The 23,268-nt window shown below is 36.6% G+C and overlaps 1 pseudogene across 1 annotated transcript in view; it reads left to right on the forward strand.

Moving 5' to 3' along the window:
• Positions 1–16,642, forward strand: part of LOC102841850 — a 48,135-nt pseudogene extending 31,493 nt beyond the window's left edge. The window contains exon 2 of the transcript XR_438726.1: positions 15,900–16,642. The product of XR_438726.1 is annotated as a triosephosphate isomerase-like (transcript). The remainder of the gene's footprint in view (positions 1–15,899) is intronic.
• Positions 16,643–23,268: the final 6,626 nt, after the last annotated feature.

Below are 23,268 nucleotides of genomic sequence, written 5' to 3' on the forward strand. Positions count from 1 at the left end.
AATCTGTTTATTTTTTGATAGTGAATCTATTGAGTACTAAATTTTAAAGGCTAGCAGCAAACAAACATTCATAGATTTTCCAATTTAAAACTCTTACAATTTGATAAGTATATTGCTTTTTCTTATTTAGATATTTTTATATAAGAGTCTCTTCATTGATTTGAAACCACAAATATATTTAAGAAATAATAGAGCATTTGATAGGGAAGTGATAAATGTCAGAACAAATCTACAGACAATTTTGTAAAAACAGCTTAGATCACAGATGAGGTGATAATATAGAGGTCCGATGAAGTTAGGTTTGTTCTAATAAACTTGTTTCAGCCTTGGGATATGAAACTAGCTAGGGTTAGCTAAACATGGCTTGCATCATTGTATGGTTTATATTGCATAGATAGTTTTGGAAGGAATATGGAATATAAAATATCTGGAGTTGATTCTGACTGCTACTCTTAGGAACCTTCTGTTGTCTTTTAACTTGAAAATTCCAATAATAATAACAATGTCAAATGAGAGAAAACACTGCATAATGTGTTTCGAACAATTCCTGAATCCTGAACTTTCAGCAATTGCTATTTTCTCTTTGCATTCATTTCCTAGGAAAATACAGGTATCACCACATATCAAATCTAAAATATATACATACTCATATTTTCCTTTATTAACTTTTACTCTTCTGAGACTAAAGATGTAGCAAATATATCAGACAACCAATAAAATACATTATACTTTACTAATGCTACTACCAACTCTAGGCCTAAAGCTACTTTCCTTACATATAGTACTTACAAGTAAATATGTCACCATCTCAATTTTGTTATCCACTCTGAAGTTATCTGGAGTGCAGTAATATCTAATTTGTGACTTACTGACATTTATTTCAAATAAGTTATTATGCAAGGAAGGCAATAATGTTCTTACATTGTCTAATCAGTTTTCTTCAGGTGTGAGCGTAGCACTATATTGCAGCATTTGATTTCTACTGCCTTGCTTAGTTTATAAATTGAAATGGACACCACAATATTGCTTGAGAAAATAATGCCCTCTTTATTAGAAAATTATTAGATAATAAAACTGTACCAAAACATAGAAGCAACCTAGCTAATGAACATAATAAATTATTAAAAACTTGAAACTCGGTTAGTATTAAGGGAAGAACAGTTACAAAAAATTCATTCCAACAGGAGCAATTTTGGCATAGTACTTTTAGTAATTGAGTGGATTAAAAGTGGAAATTTTATATAAAACCAGTAACCTGCCAACCCACACTTGCAGGTTGGAATGTGTGGTTTAAAAAAAAAAAAAATCGCACAAAACAATAAAAAGATTTATTACAGTGGTCTATTAAATTCTGGTTCTCAAACATAGCAGAGAGAATTATCTAGGGAACACGTCAAAAAATGCAGATCCTTTGGCTCCATACATGAATTCATTATTTTATTTTATTTTTATTGTGAGTTGAGTGAAGGGGTACAGACAAGATTATCAGTTTTACATTCAACAAATCCTGCACTTTGTTTCATTCCAATGGTTACAATTCCCTCCATGCAGCAACAATTATCCCATTTCCTCCCTGTGGTTCCTACCTCTATTCCACCCTTATCCCCATCCCTTTTCCATGTTGTCCTTAGGTTAATGTTACCCTTTTGATTGTGAATGGTTTTTAAAAGACTTCAAAGGTTATTGCATATGTTGTAAGAATTGTTGTTGTTGTTGTTAAGTGCCGTGGAGTCGGTTCCGACCCATAGCGACCCTGTACAGGGTTTCCGAGGGTGTAAATCTTTTCAGGAGTAGAATAGGGGGGTAAAAATTAACTTGGCTAGAAAAAAGAGATCAAAACAAAACTAACAATTAGTGTTATACAGCTATAAAAACTAGGTGTCATTGTATTGATTCTACTCAATTAAAAGAGTTAAAAATGCAAGAAAGTGAAAGAAGATACCCTAAGGATGCAAATTATGCATTTCATAGAAATATTTTCCCATATAACTTTTAGAATTGAGCTTTGTTTTTAAAAGCTACTTCTAGATGCAATTAAATTAAGGATATAAATATATATATTTTTAAATCCTACTGCTGTTGAGTTTGTTACATCTCACAGTGACCCCATAGGACAGAGGAGAACTGGGCTCTATAGGGTTTCCAAAGCTATAAATCTTTACAGACACAAACTGCCACAGATGTTTCTCATGGAGCAATTGGTAGGCTTGCACTGCTGACTTTTCCTTTAGCGACCTTGTACTTAGCTACTGCCCCTCTAGGGCTCCTCCATTTTAAAATAAAGCATAGCAAAATTGAATCACTCAATTAACACAATTGTAGAATGTCTTAGTGTTTTTGAAATCCTAAGGAATGTGTGAATTGTCATAGTTAGCTAGCAGTGAACGATTCAAGAGAAGAAAAAACAAACCTACTAATATTTTGTGGGGTTTTTTCCCCTTTAAACAGTGCAAGCACAGCACACACATATACACACAAATCAAAGTCTGTTGTATTATAAATAAGCACTAATTTCAATTTGTTTGAGATCAAGATAAAAACCAGTGACTACTTGAACACATTTCTAGATATAAGCAGGGGGGAATCCTGGCATGGAGCTGTAAGATAAGCACTAAACTGCAAGGTCAGTGTTTCAAACTCAGAAGCCGCTCCTCAGAAACTGTATACAGGGTTGCTATGAGTCAGGATCAACACAACGACACTGAACAACAACAACTAGAAGATATTTGTTGGAGGACTAAGGTGCTCCAGATCCAAGAACTTACTCTTTTCAATAACTTCATATGCATGTGAAAATTGGATAGTGAATAAGGAAGACCATGGAACAATTGATACATTTGAGATATGGTATTAGAGAAGAATATTAAAAGTACTATGGAATGCCAGAAGAAAAAAAACTAATCTGATTTGGAAGAAGTACAATCAGAATTCTACTTAGAAGCCAGGATGGCGAGACTTTATCTCTCATACTTTGGACATATTATCAGAAAGGACCAGTCCCTGGAGAAGGACATCATGCTTGGTAAAGTGAAGGGTCAGTGAAAAAGAGGAAGGCCCTCTACAAGATTGATTGGCTCAGTGCAGCACAATGGACTCAAGCTTAACAACCACTTTGAGAAAGGCACAAGACAGGACCAGGCAGTATCTATTTCTGTTCTGCATGGTGTGGCTATGAGTTGGAATTGACTCAATGGCACCTGACAACAACAATGAAAAGTCCTGTATATACACTAAGAAGCAATTGTTTGACCATAACACAGGGATACTGAATGGTTTAAAATCAGGAAAGGTGTGTTCCAGAGTTTTATTTTTTTCACCATACCTATTTAATCTGCATGCTGAACAAGTAATGGGAGCAGCTGGATTATATGAAGAATATAGTATTAAGATTGGAAGAACACTCACTAACAACTTGTGATATGCAGATGATAGAATCCTGCTTGCTGGAAGAAAAGAGGAAATAAAATACTGGTGAAGACCCAAAATTGCAGCATCCAGTATGGATTGCAAAAAAAAAAAACAAAAATTCTCACAACAGGATTAATAAATAGCATCATGAAAATGGAGAAAAAAAAATTGAAGTTGTCAAAGACTTCATTTTTCTTGAATCCATAATCAACACTACTGATGCAAGCAGCAGTCAAGAAATCAAATGACATATTTCATTAGGAAAATCTCCTGTACATGACCTCTTGTAAGTGTTCAAGAGTAAAACGATCAGTTTGAGGACTAAGATGTGCCTGACCCAAGTCATGGTATTTTCAGTGGTCTCATCTGCATGTGTAAGTTGGTCAATGAATAAGGAAGTCCACAGAAAAATCGGTGCATTTGAGCTAGGGTTTTGGAGAAGAATATTAAAAGTACCATGGCTTGCCAGAAGAACAAACCATTCCATGTTTGAAGAAGTATAGCCAAAAAACTCCTTAGAAGTCAGGATGGTGAGACTTTGTCTCTCATACTTTGGATATGTTATCAGGCAGAACCAGTTCCTAGAGAAGGACATCATGCTTCTTAAAGTGAAGGGCCAGCGTAAAAGAGGAAGACCCTCAACATGGTGAGGATTAGCACAGTGACAGCAGCAATGGGCTCAAGTGTAACAACAATTGTGATGTTGGTACAGGACTCACAGTGTTTTGTTCTGTTCTGCATAGGGTCACTATGGGTCAGAACCAATTTGACAGCACCTAGAAACAACAACAGTAAATGGAATCTGGGTGTGGCAATGTCGGATAAACACTTGACTGCTAATCACAAGGTCAGTGGTTCAATACCAACAGTTACTCCTCAGAAACCCTATACAGGGTCACTTTGAGTTGGAACTGACACGATGGCACATAACAACAACACTAGAAGGCACACACACAAAAAAAAAAACCTGCTGCTACCGAATATGTTTCTACTATGGCAACTCCAAGTGTTACAGAGTACAACCAAGTACAGGGTATTTTGGCTGTAATATCAGTGAAAATAGATCATTAGGCCTTTCATACAGACATCGCTAGGTGCAATCTACGGAGCAGCCTTTAGGTTAACAGTCCAGTTCAAAACAATGTGCTACCTAGGGACTTAGGCTATTGAAGTAGCTGTTGGTCTATTTCTGGGACATTAAGAAAAGGAGCAGAATTCTGAAAAATTTAGTCAAACCCTTATTTTACATATTATATTTCTGTTGGATTTACAGCCTCAGAAACCCTGTATAGGATGCTATGAGTCGAAAGTCATGCATTGATCTACCAGTTCATGAATGAAACGTGAGAACTGCATTAAAATGCTTAGAAATAACTCACCTAAGAAATATATCTTCAAAGTGAGATCATTGAGATGCATGAATTTTATGTTGACTGGATATTCCACTTAAAAGTACTGAGATGTAAGACACAAAGTGTAAGACTCAAAGTTTCACATATACGTAGATCTAATTTATGCCAATCAGGGGTACACCTGGCACCTCCAGCAGATGGACAAGGATTTGCTAGCCTTCATGAACAAAAACAATTAGCTGGGTTATGGTGTTCTTAATTGCAGATGGTATCATGCCAATTTATTCATACTTCATGGAGTTCTTCTGTTTATATTCATTCAATAGCACTGTTTGTAATTTCTCATAGAGTTGTTTGGCTTCATGAGTTCTGCATGTAGCTACCATCCTATTTCTCTAGGAGAAAAAAAACTATTCTTTGAAATATAATTTGAAGACATTTTATGCTATTTGCATTTACTGTCTTTAAGAAGGGTTTAAAGTATTTTAAGAGACTGACATTTAGAGTATATGATCTTTCATGTAAGAAGTTTCATCTTTGTCTCTGGGGACTTCTGTTTATATATGAAGAAAACTGCAATGTGATATCTCAGACTTATAAATTATGTTAGTTATTAATGAAATAAATGAAACTATTTTAAATCGCAAAGCTGTTTATTTTTTAAAAGTAAATGCCATTCCATTTAATGCATGCAAAATTTCTACACTAAATACAGCCACACATAGTTTGTAAAAACAAAAACATGCAATACAAGCAGACAACACAAACTCTCTCATTGTAACTCTTCTCTCTACCTTCCATATAAATAGACGAATGTAGAAACAAACAAATACATGCATAGATAAATAAGTACGTGAATTTTAAACGATCACTTATTGAGGGGTGTAGATGTGGGGAAGTCATTCTCTGTTGGTGTCTCCCAGCCCCCCAACAAATTAGGGATAATAAAACATTCCTTTATTTTAAGAAATATAATAATACAATATACTGCAAAGTTTTAAGTGACATTATCTAAAGTTAAATTTCAATTTGAAAAAAAAAATTTTGAATAGTCTACACTTAAATAATTCCCAATTCTTTTTTTTTTTTTCATACTTTATACTTTTTGCTTTGATTGAGGCTTTCAACTGGTTTATGAGGCTATTCATAAAAGTACACCAGAATGAAACAAAAGCGCTTCAAAGGAAAATACTGGCAGGCTAGAGATAACATTTCTTCCTTAAGATTCACTTGAGTGGTTCCATAGCATTTTGAATGCTAGTGAGACATCAACTATTGTTAGACATTTAACTATCTCATTAACCAAAGGTTGAAAATGTATCCATTGATGATATCAACCTTATGAAAACCATCAATTTAACTTACTGTGTACCACTAAATAGTTTAATATTGCATCATTTGTTTAGTTATGTGTTTTCTGAGCTTTCAAATAGTTTAGGTTGACATGAACTGTGTCTTTTACTGTTCTGTGAAATAGGACGTTATGTGCTATAGACATTGTGCAAACATCATTTTAGTGTCTGATCTGGTTTTTTCTTTAAGCATCTGAAACAAACTTCATTCCTTTGCAGTGATCATCAAAGTGCTAACAGGGATTTGCTTTTGTGTTTAATCCTTAATCCAGATCACTAACAATTTCTGCATATCTGTTTTAGTTTCCTCTCACATTTTTCCTAGTCATTTAGCTTTCAGTGGAGCTGATCCTTCAACTGTGAGAATAATGATTTGTTTTTCTTTTTGAGAATCATTGTGATGTTGTGTGCAACAGTCCTATATGTTGAGCAATAACATTCACTGAATTCTCAGATTTGTGTAGTTTGGTAATACTTTTTTCACTTCCTGCTGCTGCAACCACTAGCACTGATTTTGCTGTATTTTCCCAAGAGATGAGTGTTACATGAAATTGAATTCTGCCGCCTATGAGTTGAAACATACACTGTAAAATGTCAAAAATTTTAGTGCATGCATTATCAAATAACACAGGTATTTATTATGACTGTCAAGAAATACATATATAATACACACACACACACACACACACATATATATGGAGCTCTGGTAGCATAGTGGTTACGAATTGGGCTGTGAACCTTAAGATCAGCAGTTCAAAACTACCAGCTGCTCCGCGGGAGAAAGATGAGGCTTTCTGCTCCTATAAAGATGTACGGCCTCAGAAACCCTGTACAGGGTTGCTATGGGTTGGAACGGACTTGACAGCAGTTAATGACAACATATATATATATTGTACAACTGGCAGCAAAATTGCTTTGCATACAGAAGACATGAGATACACTAGTTGTCAGTGGGAAGCTGTTAAAATTGCTACACCCCATTCTCCAACAGGGATTTCTGAAGGCTGTTATAAACTTATTAGTCAGAATTGAGTCGATGGCAGTGGGTTTGATTTATGGGTATTACAGCCTTATTTGACCATGAACATATATGCAGTTGAAAGTCACTCATACAGATGGTATGCAGCATATGATTGTACTTTTTTTGGTCACTTCCCACAGCTTTTAAGAAAACAGTTCTTAAACACTTTTTTTGTTGTTAACTAAATGAAATTATTGCTTGATAAGTATTGCAAGTTTTAAATCTGAAAATGACTTGCCAAATCACTAAATATATACAACATTCTTTTGCATATTTTTTCAAGGGTTTGCTATATATTCTGCATAAGGTCCCTTCCAAAATTGATTAGCAATAATAGTAGATATGTGAGATAAAGAATTGCATTCAGATTTCTTAAAGGTAAGTTATGAATTCTTAAACTTAGAAAATTAGAATCAATTAAAGAAGCTATCAAATGCTCTTCACTTCATACCCCCTCGTATATGTCCTTTAAATATACAGTCTATCATCTGTTTAAATGCCATTTAAAACAGGCTCTAGAAAATCAAGTGGCAAGTTAAAAATGAATCACTTAATGAAGTAAAATGTAAATAACTATTACCATATTTAGAAGCATTGTAACTAAATAGGCTATAGAAAAATAATTTGATTTCAAACTCATTTTTTAGTTGAATAAGTGACTTGAGTTTTAAATTGAACAATGATTTCTTACATTTTTGGTTGAGTTTGACCTTTATCTCTTCTATTTTTATACATGCCTGAAAAATGCATTCTTTTGTAGAAAACCCTGGAAACTTGATAGAAGGTGATAGTTAGTATCTTATAACAAGATGCTACTTAAAATGTTTTTTACATAGTGGTGAGATGGATGGAACTTTGTTATAAACGATTATTATTATTATTTTTTAGAAATGCTCTAAGAGTTACATAGGGCAAGCAATCTACAGAATAACTGATCCAATTAGTCACATCTTTCAAAGAAAAAAGACGTGATGCTGAGGACTGTTTTTGCTTTTACTCAAATCGCTGGTGAGAAAAGAACTCTCAGCAAGTGAAGATTCAGCATGCATAGTAGACTGAGACTTTGAATTGCAGTGAGGCTGCAGGGAGAATCAGGTTTAAAAGCATCTCACCTAGATGCCTCACATTTTGAAAACATCTACTCAGGATTCTAGAATCTGAATGTGTTGAAGCTGGTGTGTGTGTATTTTGGTTTGCTCAGTTGAAGTAGAGAAAATAAATCTGGGTACTTTGAAGCAAACTATGGAGAATTATTTAAAATATAAGTTATTTGAAACTGAAAGCAAGACAATAAAAATGTTGTTTAGGAGGCTGTCAATTGTTTTAGTGTAGTCTTTGCAATAAGGATACAGAATTGATCAAATCAATCTCTGGACTAGCAATCAAGAACACTTACGGTTCTCATGAACAATTTTTTTTTCTTTTTTCTATACAATGAGAAAATACTGATTTTTCCTCTTTAAATTGTGACTTTTTATGATTTTTTTCCCCATTGAATTGTGTCTTTTTATTATTTTTCCTTGATTTGGTTCATAGAATACATATAAATAAACATGCTTCCAATTGTGATAAGGTTAAGGACACAGCGTTTTGTGTCAGAAAGACCTTGTTTGAATCTGAAATGTGTGATTTGGAAGGTGACGCTTTTGTTCTAAGTCTCATTTTCTTTATTGTACATGTACATAGGACAACTATTTCACATGGTTTTGTTGTTGTAAAGTGCCAGCTACTCAGTTCTGACTCATAGCAACCCTGTGTAGGGGTTCCAAGGAGCAGCTGGTGGGTTTGAACCACAAACCTGTTGGTGAACAACCCAGTACTTATCCTACTCCATTTCATAGGATAGTATTGAGTATTAAAAGGTTCTGTTACATATAAAGTACTTAAAATAGTGTCTGACACTTAGTGATATAGAAATGTATTGCCATTATTGTTCACTCATCTCATCAGCTGCTGCATATGACTGTGCATGTTACAAATGACTCCTCTGGAGGTGCGCGGGGTATAACATGCTAGTCATATCAACAACCTTGATTCATATCTACTTTTTCTTCTAACATTTTTCTCTTTACCACATCTTCCTTAGCTATTTTACATTTATTTAAACTTTTTATACTGCATGTACTTTAATGTCAATATTTAATACTTTTTCTGGTAGTTGTTAAGTATCATCAAGTTAATTCTGATTTTTAGCTCTGGTAGCATAGTGGTTACGAATCGGGCTGCTAACCTCAAGGTCAGCAGTTCGAAACTACCAGATGTTCTGTGGGAGAAAGACCAGGCTTTCTGCTCCCATAAAGATTTACAGCCTCAGAAACCCTGAACAGAGTCACTATAAGTTGAAATCGACTCTATGGTACTTAACAACAACAATAATGCATACTAGAACTGGTCTCTTAGTATTATCTTAGCTGTGTTCTTTACAGGACCGGATTGTTATCTCTGTTTCCAGAAGACCTGCTGGTGGTTTTGAACTGCCAACCTTTTGAATTGCAGCCAAACACTTAACTGTAGTAGGACATAAACAATAAAACAAACGTTAAATTTACTTTTTTTCCTATGAAATGATTGTATACTACATATGCTCCTTTGAGGGAAACTCACACTTTTGTTTAATTTTTTCTTGTTGTTGGTGGCTGTAATATAAATAGGTAGAATGCAAATGGCGTCCTGGTGTGATGCCATAGGATAAGCGCTTGACCTCAAGGTAGGTTTGAACCACAAGGTCTGCAGTTCAAACTCACCAGCCACTCCTTGGAAACCCTATACAGAGTCACTATGTGTTGGAACTGACTCAAAGGCACTTAATAACAACAAAAATAATACAAATAGGAGTCCTGGTGTGGGGCTGTGGGTTAAGGCACTGGCCTGCCAAGTCACTTTGAACTGCAAGGTCAGTGATACAAGCATACCAGCTGCTTCTCAGAAACCCTATGCAGGGTTGCTATGGGTCAGAACCTACTATATGGCACTTAACAACAACAACAAACAAAATATAAATATTTGTTGTAAGTATTGTTTTGAAGGAGGCAAAGGTAATTATATTGGCAGAACCAATGTTTGTAGAGTTTATTGGAAATGAGAGTGTGGTGTGATGGTTATGTGTCATGGAGTCGGTTTCGACTCATAGTAGATGAGAGGGAAAACAGTATAATCAATCACAATTCACTCTATTAAGTGATACAAGAGTGAAATAAGAAAGAGAAAGTCTTGTTTTTGAAAATTCACATGGTTTACAATGTTTGAAGTAAAGTTTACATGGCAAAAGTGAAGAAGAAAGGAAAAAAGCAAACAGTGATAACAATAAAACGTGGCCACAGATCAAATTATCCTTGTCTTTATATATAATTTAGAGGAGGTTTTTTTGTTTTGTTTTGTTTTTGTTTTTGTTTTCTGTAAGCGTGATGACATAATCGTAATTTTTTAACTATTGATTTTGACATCATTGCAAGGTCAATGCAATTATAAAAATGTATGCTGAAAGATCTCAAGAATTGTTTAGCTAGTTTATCCCAATAGTATCAATCTTCTTTCAAATGTATAGTACAATACACATCAAGGATCACACTTATCTCTCAGTACACAGGGTTGATAGGGACGGGCAACTTAGACATTGGCTACCTAAAATGTTGTGGGCTATAAAGGCATGAATTAGCTGGCTTACAAGTTTTCAAGAGGGAGTTTCATTTCAGAGTGTACAAGGAAAGTTAGATTTCCCACTGAATAGTTTTCATCTTGTCTAGATGGGTCTGGTGAAAGGAAATGAAGACAGGATTATTTTGATTCTATAGTGAACAACTGTTATCACGACTAATGGCAATTGTCACAACTATAAAGGTAGAGGTTGTGTAACAAAAAGGGAGGAATAGTTAATCTTATATTCCAGGAACAGAGGACCCTAAGACTATCAAGAGAGAAGAGCATGAGCAGAGCATGAGCAGAACATGGGACCCTAACCAGAGAAGCAGCAACACCAGAAATGGAGACAGATTGTCATGGCATAGAGAGATAACAGCAGCTAAGAACTCAGACTCATGGAAAGAGAAAGGCTGTGTGCTGACGATTAGGAGGCTGGCTTTCAGAATGTGGCTTTTGGTTGTTTAAACAATTATATACTCCTGAGTGTTTTTATGTACATCAAAAAACAAACAAAACAAAATAGAAGCAAATACTATTAAATGATGATGCATGGAGGAGATAGTAATCACTGCAATGAAACAAAATACAATAGGTTGACTGCAAAACCTGTGTTCTCCCATGTAAACTATCTCTCAATTCACAATAAAAGCTTAAACAAAAAGTACATTACAATATCACACCTACCAGTGTAGTGAAGGCTCAGAAAAGTTCTATCATCACAAGGATCCCTGAGACTGCCCTTTTATAATACCTTTAATACGATCTCCATCCCTGACCACTAGATACTAGTAATGAATATTATGTGAATGGAAATTTACTATGTGAAACCTTCAGTGATTGACTTTTCACTTAGCATAATTATAGTGAGATCTATGAAAGTTACTTGTTCTGTTTTATTGCTGACTAGTATTCCATTCTGTAGATACACCACAGTTTGTTTAACCATACACCATTAAAGAGCATCTGGCTCACTGCCCATGTTTAATAATATAAGTAAAAGTGCTTTATACATGTGTTTGCCTAGTTTTTTCTGAACATATTACAACCTCTCTGGAATCAATGACAAAGATTGCAATTGCTGGGTCATTGAGGTTTTTTATTTTTTAAAACAATTGCAAAACCTATTGTGTATAGTGGCTGTTATTGTTGTTGTGTACCATTGAGTTGGTTCTGACTCGTAGTCACCCTGTATAGGGTTTCTATGGAGTGACTAGTGGATTTGAACTACCAACCTTACAGTTAGCAGTCCAGGGCTTATCCTACAGCATCATGCCAGGAAAGTGACTGTACCATTTTTAATTTCTGCTGCAACATACAGTAATCCAGTTAAACAATTACTTAAACAATCCAGTTAAACAAATTCAATGCTAAACAATTCTTGAGATCTTTCAGCATACATTTTTATAATTGTGCTAATTTTTAATGTTTCACAATTTTTTATCTGAGCTATTCTGAGAGGAATAGTGCCATAGGGCTTTACCTTAGATCAGGACTTTAGAAGAAATATTCTGATGGCATAAAAGTAAAGGTGGGAGAAATCTGAATCAGCTGTTTTGTAGAAAGGCTTTGCAGTAATTAAAATGAGAAAAACATATCTGATATGAGACAGGGGCAATGAAGGAGAGAATTGATGGGGGAGTCTTACAGAGATTGGTGACTTCCAATGTGATGGTTAAATAAGGAGGAAAGAGAACTTCAACGGGTTCCATCTCAGATACCATAAGAGAGAATAGAAATTGCTATTTGCATAAATGAAACTAATGGGAGAGAGATGTGTGTGAGCACATGGATAAATATGTGCCCTGGTTAGTCGATTTAATGTTGGTTTCTCTCAGCTGTTAGTCACCACACTGATAAGGTTTGAATTGCCATATATTCAGGCAAACAAATGGATATTGACTAAAATGTTGTTATTGTTGTTAAGTGTCATGGAGTCAGTTCTAATGTGTAAGGACCTTATATAGGGTTTCTGAGAAGGAGCTGTTGGGTTTGAATCACTGACCTTGCAGTTAGCAATACAGTGTTTATCCTATAGAGCCACCCTAGAACTCCTTGATTAAAATTGTTGCTGCTGATGTTATTGTTGTTAGATGCCATCAAGTCAGTACCAACTCATAGTGACCCTATGCATAACAAAACAAAACACTGTCTGATCCTGTGCCAGCCTCACAATCATTGCTACATTGTTTCCACTGTACCAATACATCTTGTTGAGAGCCTTCTTCTTTTTCTCAAATCCTCTACTTTACCAAACGTGGTATCCTTCTCCAGGTATTGGTCCCTCCTGACAATACGTCCAAAGTCTGAGAGACCAAGTCAGACCCTGCTGGCTTCCAGGAAGCATTCTGCCTGTACATCTTCCAACACAGATTGGTTTGTTTTCTTGGCATTCCACAATAATTTTAATATTCTCCTCCAACACCGTAACCCAAAAGCATCAATTCTTCTATGGTCTTCCTTACTCACTGTCCAACTTTTGCATGCATATGAGGTTATTGAAAATATCATGGCTTGGGTCAGGTGCAACTGAGTCCTCAAACTGACATCTTTGCTCTTCAACATTTTAGAGAGATTTTATGCAACAGATTTGCCTAATGTAATACGTCAATTGATTTTTTGACTACTGCTTCCATGAGTGTTGATGATTGATCTGAACAAAATGATCTTTTCTCCATTTAGCATGATGTTATTTATTGGTCCAGTGGTGAGGATTTTTGTTTTAAGTTGAGGTACGACCGATACCAAATGCAAATGCTGTGGTCTTGGATCTTCATCATTAATTAAGTCCTCTTTGCTTTCAGTAAAGAAGGTTGTATAATCTGCATATCTATGGTTGCTAATGAGTCTTGCTATTAAGTGCTGTCAAGTTGGTTCTGACTCATAGTGACACTGTCTAGAGTTTCCATGGAGTCGATGGTGAGTTTGAACTGATGATGTTGAGATTAAAACCGACCATGTGGTCCAGTGCATCATCCTACAGCAACACACCAGGACTCCTTGACCAAAATTGTTGTTGTAGTTAAGTACCATGGAGTCAGTTCCAACTCACAGTGACCCTTCACAGGGTTTCCGAGGTTGTAAATCTTTATGGGAGCAGAATGCCTCATCTTTCTCCCACGGAACTGCTGGTAGTTTCAAACTGCTAACCTTGAGGTTGGCAGCCCAACTCGTAACAACTTTTTGACCAAAATAGATACCCCAGAATTGCAAAATAAGAATTAGTCACTCTTTCTCAAATTAGTCACTAATATGCACTGTGGATTATATTTACTTCAATAGGAATATTGCTGTTCCTTGGGAGAATAACTCGTTAATTTTTCTGTTTTAAATTAGCTCTTTTCATAGAGATATTACACTTAACAATATCAACTCTTAGAAGGTGCTATTTAATCTTTTTAGGTTATTCTATATTGGCAAAGTGGAGCTGGCTGATTTATTTAAATTCATAGTACATTTCCTTAAATATTCAGTTACAGATTGATCCTGTTATATGGAAACACATCTAATTCTACATGACTCAGATATTTATTCTGCTATCCAGAACACACCTACATATCACAAATGCTTAGTGATCCCCCTTCAGTTAGGTTACTTTTATGAAAGTTGGTTAGGTTTTCAACAAATCGATTGATAACCAAGAATAGTCATCATATAAAATTAAGAATTCATCTCTCAAATTCTATATTAGTTTAACTACCTCACTGGACTCCTGGTATGATACTGTAGGATCAGCATTGGACTGTGAACCACAAGGTTGGCAGTTCAAACCCACCAGCTACTTCTCAGAAATCTGATACAGGTCATTATTAGTCAGAAGTAACTTGACAGCACTTAACAACAACTAACTGTCTATTTCACAGATACCTCTCTAATAACTTGCTTTTCAAGTTTGTTTGTTCTTTTTGATATATATATATATATATTTGTTGTTGTTGTTATGTGCCTTTCAGTCGGTTCTGACTCATAGCAACCCTGTACAGGGTTTCCAAGGGTGTAAATTTTTACGGGAGTAGAAAGCCTCATCTTTCTCCCGTGGAACCGCTGGTAGTTTCGAACTGCTGACCTTGTGGTTTGCAGTCCAGTGCTGATCCTACAGTGCACATTAGGAGTCCTGATAATAGGGATAGCACCCAGTATTACAGAGGAAATAGATTATGAAACCTAACTAATACTTTATGAAATATATGTTTTATTAAAAAAGCTTTTACTAAAACAGATCAAAAGGAATACAAATATGCTTTAAGGAGCTGAATTAATAGATTGTTGGTGTTAAATGCTATTGAGTCAGTTCTGACTCATAACAACCTGGTATAGGCTTTTCAAGGCTGTAAACCTTTTCAGAAGCAGAAAGTGTTATCTTTTTCTGGTGGTTGGCTTGAACAGCTGATCATGTGTTTCTCAGTCCAGTGCTTATCCTACAGAATTATTCTGAGTTAATAGGTTATACCAATGTATATTATAATGCATATATTTAGTTTGCAATCTTATAGACAATACAGCATTTAATGCTTATTGTAGTATTAAATCTTTTCATTCTCTTATGTAATTTTTTTCCTCACATCTAGTATTTGTGTAAGTACAAAAATAGGTAGCATTTTTTAAAAAACTTATTTTGAGACCTACACTAAATTATTAAATAATACCTAACTTAACATAGTAATTAGATATACTATATATTATTAGAAGGAGTTCTGGTAGCGTTGTTGTTGTTACGTGCCATCGGGTACTGACCCCTAGTGACCTTATGCACAGCAGAATGACACACTGGCAGATCCCAGGCCAACCTCACTACTGTTGCCACACTTGAGTCCATCGATGCTTCCGCTTGGCTAATCCATCTTGTTGGGGGTCTTCCTCTTTTTCTCTGACCCTCCTCCACCTTACCAAATATGATATCCTTCTCCAAAGAATGCTCCCTCCTGACAATATGGCCGAAGTATGAGCGATGAAATTTTGGCCATCTTGGCCTCTAAGGAGCACTCTGACTACACTTCTTCCAAAACGGATCTATTGGTTCTTTTGACAGCCCATGGCCCTTTCAATATTCTCCTCCCATACCATAACTCAAAGGCATCAATTCTTCTATGTTCTTTCTTATTTACTGTCCAGCTTTTGTATCCATATGAGGTTACTGAAAATACCACGGCAGTGGCGCCTTCCAGGAAGTTATTTGTAGGGAGGGAGGAACTGGAAAATGAACGGGCGAAAGAAGGCTTTAGGGAAACTCATCACCACTCTGAACGAGGCCAAGCTGCTGGCCGATACCGAGGTTGTCTGTGCACCTCCTTCTGCCTACATCGACTTCGCCAGGCAGAAGCTAGATCCTAAGATTGCTGTGGCTGCTCAGAACTTCTACAAAATAACTAATGGGGCCTTCACGGGGGAGATCAGCCCTGGCATGATCAAAGACTGTGGAGCCACCTGGGTAGTCCTGGGGCACTCTGAAAGAAGGCATGCCTTTGGAAAGTCAGATGAGCTGATTGGGCAGAAAGTGGCCCACGCCCTGGCAGAGGTACTTGGAGTAATCACCTGCATTGGGGAGAAGCTAGATGAGAGGGAAGCTGGCATCACTGAAAAGGTTGTTTTCGAGCAAACCAAGGTCATCGCAGATAATGTGATTGACTGGAGCAAGGTCGTCTTGGCTTATGAGCCTGTGTGGGCCATTGGTACTGGCAAGACGGCAACACCCCAACAGGCTCAGGAAGTACATGAAAAGCTCAGGGGGTGGCTCAAAGTACTCGTATCCTTTATGGAGGTTCTGTGACCAGAGCCACCTGCAAGGAACTGGCAAGCTAGCCTGATGTGGCTTCCTGGTGGGTGGTGCGTCCCTCAAGCCCGAATTTGTGGACATCATCAATGCCAAACAATAAACCCCAGGACATTAGGAGATGTCCTGACCCCTTCCTCCTGAGCCAGAGATTAGGCAGCCCAGAAGCCTACAACTGCCTCCACCCCCACCAACACATGCTTCTGATGGTGTCACCTGCCCCTTCTCCTGGCCTAATCCAAACTGTACCTTCCTTTACCATGTTTACACCTTCCCTTGTAATGGTTGGGACCAGGCCAATCACTTCTCCACTTACTGATAATGGTTGGAACTAACATGTCACTTAGGTGGCTTCTCATTGGCTGAGAGGTGGAAAGGGTGGAATTTGTCCACTCATCCCCCTAAGTCCCCAGTGAGGACCAGAGAGAAAGCATCCTTCTCTTCCCCTCTCACACCAGAGATTAGGGGTGTTACCCTCTCCCGTGATTCCAGCGCCTGTGTGTGTTGTTTGTGTGAGCTGTCCCATGTGTGGAGGAAATAAACATTGGACACTAAAAAAAAAGAAAATACCATGGATTGCGTCAGGCCCACCTTAGTCTTCAAGCCGACATCTTTGCTCTTCAACACTTTAAAAAGGTCTTGTGCAACAGATTTGCCTAATGCAATAAATCATTTGATTTCTTGACTGCTGCTTCCATGAGTGTTGATAGTTGATCCAAGAACAATGAAGTCCTTGACAACTTCAGTCATTTCTCCGTTTATAAAAATGTTCTTTATTGGTTCAGCTGTGAGGATTTTTGTTTTCTTGACATTGAGATGTAATCCATACTGAAGGCTGTGCTCTTTGATCTTCATCAGTAAATGTTTTTTAAGTCCTCTTCACTTTCTCTGAAAGCGAAGTGAACCTGTATATCACAGGTTGTTAATGAGTCTTCCTCGAATCCTGATGCCACATTTTTCTTCATATAACCTAGCTTCTCGTATTATTTGCTCAGCATACAGGTTGAATAAGCATGGTGAAAGAAGTGGTTACAAATTGGGCTGCGAACCACAAGGTCTGCAATTTGAAACTATCAGCTGTTCCACAGGAGAAAGATGAGGCTTTCTGTTCCCGAAAAGATTTACAGCCTCAGAAACCCTGTACAGGTCGCTATGAGTCGGAACCCACTCCATGACACTTAACAACAACAACAACATACATTATTAGAGATGGTTTTCTTATTATATAAGAGAAAAAAAAAATTCTGCATTCTTCCATTACAGATTTCATCTATTGCTACAAATCTGAAAATCAATAAAACTTGTTTTGGGAGAGTAAATGATTACTTGATAACTTATCTTCTATACCATCTTGCACTGAGAATATTACCAAGATTGTGTGTGAATCTCATCAGGCATGGAGTGTGGTTCAAAAGTAAAAGTTGCTGCTCAGAAAAGGGAAGCATGAACTAAGAATTTTAAAGAACAACCGGGACAACTTTTAATTTTCCCATAAGAAAAACTATATATTTTGTTGATAAGTGCTTTGTAGTTGGCTCTGACTCATAGTGACCCTGTATAGGGTTTCCGAGGAGATGCTGGTGAATTAAACCTTGCAGTTCAAACCACCTTGAGGTAGGGTGCATATCCTACAGTGCCACACCAGGATTCTGAACGTAATATATTACATAATGATTTTGTTATTCTTATCCTTGTTTATTATTCAAAGTTTGTTGTGAGTTTGCAAACCATTAAGTAAATAATTAAGTTTAAACATTTTTTAAATAGCTGTCTCAAAAATAGATAATTCATCTTTGCTACTAATGATAATGGAGTCCTGGTGTGGCTCTGAGGATTAATGTGCTGGGCTGCAAAGTTGATTTGAATTGCAAGGTTGGTGTATTAAGCTCACTATTTGCTCCTTGGAAACTCATAGATGGTCACTGTGGGTTGGAACCTATTCGTGGCACTCAACAACAACAACAACAACAACAACAACAGATAATGATAACCATATGCACATATGGGTTAATGTCTACAGCATATTTAATTCTTATGTTACATTGAGGATTGTGATTTTTTTTCTCATGCTTTGCTGAAAATATTCAAGTAACTGTGTTATTTCTTCCTAACATGCTTGGATTATAATTTTATCTTTGTCTGTTGATAGATATCAGTACCAGGTGTAATCCAGTTGACTCCTACTCATTGAAATCCCTTGTGAGTTACAGTAACTCGTGCTCTACAGAGTTTTCAATGGCTGGTTTTTCAGCCATAGATTATCAGACCTTTCTTCTGAGAAACCTCTCAGTGGATTCAAACCTCCAGCCTTTTGGTTAGCAACCAAAAATTCTAACCACTTTCACCAGAAAAGGACTGTTGCTGGATATCATCTGTTCCATACATTTCTATCATCCATGGGCAAGTCCATGACTATTTTTTGAGAACTGTCTACTTTCCAGGAAGTGTAGAGCTCATAAAGTAAAGTTATCTGTCCTACTTGACTTATAATTAAGAATGGTATGACCCTGAAGGGAAGAAATTCAGCCACAATATACCACGAGCTCTGACCTTTCCTATATCAATGATAAGAAAGACAAGTCTTTGTTAGACTTGCAATTAATACCAAATCAACATACTAGAACTATGTTTCAAAGCACTGCATGTGAATTTTGATGTTGAGAATCTTCATACAAAATATATTAATTAAAATCACTTTGTTATTTTAGTGCTGTCGAGTTGGTTTGACTCATAACAAGGCTGTATAGGGTTTCCAAGGATCGACTGGTGAGTTTGAACCACTGACCTTGTAGTTCAAACTGATCTTGTGGTCTAGTGTTTTATCCTATAGCGCCATATCAGAACTCTAAAATCACTTTATGAACACACATATAATTAAATACCTATTCACGGTACTGTCATTGAGTACACATGAAATGTTGAGATTTTTTATGTTGCTTTGTTAAGTGTTGTTGAATCAGTTTTGACCCATAGTGGCCCTGTATACGGTTTCTGAGGAGCAGCTGGTGAGCATGAACTGCCAACTTTGGGGTTCAAATGACTTTGTTGTCCAGCACATTAACCCACACCACCACACAGTTTTAATAGAAATGATCTCATTGATCGAAATCTTTGTCTTTAAACAGAAAGTAGCTGTTTAGTTCAGCATCCCAACGCCAATATAATACAACATAGAAATATTTGCAATTCTAATGGATGCACTTGTTATTTGAAAAAGCACTGGATTGAAATTGTTAACTTTTAATTTTGGTTATGGTATTACATAAACAAATATGATTTTGAAAGGATAATTTATCATCCTCAAACTTTTATGAGGATGATTTAATGGTTAGACTGTGAGATACTATCTCACTACCAATAGACAACTAAACTTATAAAAAAAAGGAAAACAGCAAATTTTGTTGAGGATATGGGGAAATTAAAACTTTTAGTCATTGTTGGTGGTAATGTAAAATGGTATAGCCATTTGATTCATCAGAAAAGTAAAAAGACAACTACCATCTGATTCTATAATTTCACTCTTAAGAATATGCACAAAGTATTTGAAGTCAGTGACACAGACACCAATGTTCACTGAAGCATTATTCACAATAGCAAAAGTTTAGTAAAAAGCTAAATGTCTGTCAACAGATGAATGGATTAACACAATGTGGTACAGATAGAATGGAATACTACCCAATCATAAAGAGAAATGATGTCCTGATAAATGCTATAACCTGAAAAAAACTCAAAGACATCATGCTGACTAAAATAATTCAACCACAAAGGACAAATATTGTCAGTTCTCATTTATATAAAATTACATAAATAGGCAAATGTATAGAGAGAAAAAGGAAAACTGGTAGCAGAGTGGGTTATGAGTTGGACTGCTAACAGCAAGGCCAGCAATTTAAATCTACCAGTCACTACACAGGAAAAAGATGAGGTCTCCTACCTTCATAAAGATTTACAGTCTAAGAGTTGGGAGTAACTCCACAGAACACAGCCCTCATCACCACCACTGTAAAGACCAAAGTCTATTACTGATTACCAGGGGGATGAAGCAGAGAGAGAAGAAAAACATAGTAGTATGTATCTATTTATGGTGAAGGAAAATCTGGCATTAATTAGGTATGATAATCACAAAACATAACTAATATAATTGGCCTATATATAACTAAGCAATATATGAAGTTTGTTTTCTTGATTCACAGGTTTGAAGTCATGGAGGTATTCTAGTCAACTGGCTTGTATTCTACCTCCTAATTCATTGTGAAGTACATTTGTTCTTTGGGGCTTATATTGTACCTCCTAGTTCATTATATATAATCAGCCATCCAAAGTACAACTATTAGTCTTCATTAACTGAGAGAACTAGAGAAAGAAACAGGGTCAGGAATCAATGATAGAATGGAATACGTATCCAGTCCCCTCAATGAACAACTTCCTCCTTTGCATGAGACCAGAAAAAAAAAAAAAAAAAAAATAGTGTATAACTATCAACACTGAACACTTACCTTAAGAATTATATGGAAGAATCCTGATCAAAAGGAGGTAAATATAGAATAGAATTTACAATTCTCATAAAATACAAACTTTCTATGAAGAGTCTTGGTGTGGTACTATAGGATAAACACTTGGCAGTTCAGTTTGAACCACAAGATCGATCGATGTATGTGATCAAATTAGCAACTGTAAGGGATGGGTATGACATGCAGAGAGAAAGGGAGCTTGTATTAATAATGGTGTCATGTATTGAATTATACTCCCCCCACCCCTCCCACACACAAATATATATGTATCAGCTTGGTTTGGCCATGATTCTCAGTGGTTTGGCAATAATGTAATGATGTAATGCGGTAATTATGTAATCATCTCAAATGATATGATCTGATGTTATAAACTAGTAAAAGGATTAGTCATGGGAGGCAAACTGATTATAACCCTGATCCTATGTTTGGGGAGTTTAGAGGAGTATGGCCTGCAACACGTTAAATTTACAAGCGATTTAAGGAGAGAGAAGTAAGCAGAGATCAGAGGGACCTAGTACAAACAAGAAAGAAGAGCTAGAAGTGTGTTCTTTGCACCCAGTGTCCCTGCACTCCTGTGAAGCTCCTAGATAGAGGAAAAATTGATGCTGACACATGGAAACCTTCAAGGATGCTGAAGGAAGTCAAGAATATTTCCCTAGAGCTGATAGAAAAACCCTTCCCCTAGTGCCATCCCTCTGAATTTGAACTTTCAGTCGCCTAAAATTGGAAAGACTAAATTTATGTTTATTAAAGCCATCCACTTCTGATATTTCTGTTATAGCAACACTAGATGATTAAGAGAGTTGGCAAAATAGTTTATAAAATTTAGTTGAGAAAGCCGGCAAGCAAGATGAGTGTAACCAAAAGTTATTTAATTGTACATGTCAATGTTTTTGAAGTGGTGTATGCTTTGATGTGCATATATTTTCACACAAACAGACAGAATTGTATTGTCGTACAGTTAAAAAAAAAAAGATGAAGTCGTTGGATTAGGATCCATATTGAGACATTTGTGATTTAACTATGAACCACAGTGATTTAAATCTTAGAGACTACATCCGGTCATGTTCTCTGCTTTGCCCTACTACTGTTGTTGTTGTTGTTGTTAAGTGCCATCGAGTCGGTTCTGACCCATAGAGACCCTGAACAGCGTTTCCGAGACTGTAAATCTTTACGGGAGCAGAAAGCCTCATCTTTCTTCCGTGGAGCAGCTGGTAGTTTCAAACTGCTGACCTTGAGGTTTGCAGCCCGATTAGTAACCACTACGCTACCAGAGCTCATTAAGGTCTCATCATTTTAGTTTAGTATATGTATAGTGGTTACGAATCGGGCTGCGAGCTGCAAGGTCAGCGGTTCGAAACTACCAGCTGCTCCTTGGAAGAAAGATGAGGCTTTCTGCTCCCGAAAAGATTTACACCCTCGGAAACCCTGTGTAGGGTCGCTATGAGTCAGAACCGACTCCAACGCATATAACAACAACAACAAATACTAACCTTTGTACTTCTGGTGTGGCACTGTGGGATAATGCACTATACAGAAAGGTTGCTTTGAACTGCAAGTTTGATGGTTCAAACCCATCAGCCACTCCTTGAAAACCCTATAGAGGGTCACTATGAGTTGGAACCAACTGGATGGCATTAACAACAACAGCATACTAATCATTATGAACTGTCCACCCACAGTGACCAACTCTTACTATCCCCTATCATATCGCTGTTCCAATTGAAAGTTCATTTTGTTATCTACATACAAACTAAGTACTTATTTTAAAGCTCAGCTTCTTTAGTTCTTTTTTCCAAGTGCCCACAATGTTGATGGATGCATCCTCTGAATCGTTAGTTCTACCTAATTTCCTTAGCTACGTCGTGAGACATGACTTTGTCAAAATTCAAGCAAATTCTGCTTTATGGTTCTCAAGAAGACACTCTATTGCTTCTTCCCAGTGATGAGTAGATTTTGGACTTTGATACTTACTGCTGTCACTCAATGCTTAACCATAAACAAAGGATAAGGTTGTTTTAGCAAAACAGCTTTTGTCTCTTTGTCTAATTAGTGCATCCTTGGCTTGGGTGCAGTTAAGGCAGCAAACATTTGGCTTCTAGCATTGTGCTGCTAATGAGGATTTCATTTGCAAGTATGCATTGCCTGTAGCAGCTTGGTGCATTTCCTTCAAGTCCATTTACTGTCAGTCCATTGCAAGGTTACAATTTTGTAAAAT

Source organism: Chrysochloris asiatica, unplaced genomic scaffold (genome assembly GCF_000296735.1).
Source record: "Chrysochloris asiatica unplaced genomic scaffold, ChrAsi1.0 scaffold00068, whole genome shotgun sequence".
In the NCBI taxonomy this organism is placed as follows: domain Eukaryota; kingdom Metazoa; phylum Chordata; class Mammalia; order Afrosoricida; family Chrysochloridae; genus Chrysochloris; species Chrysochloris asiatica.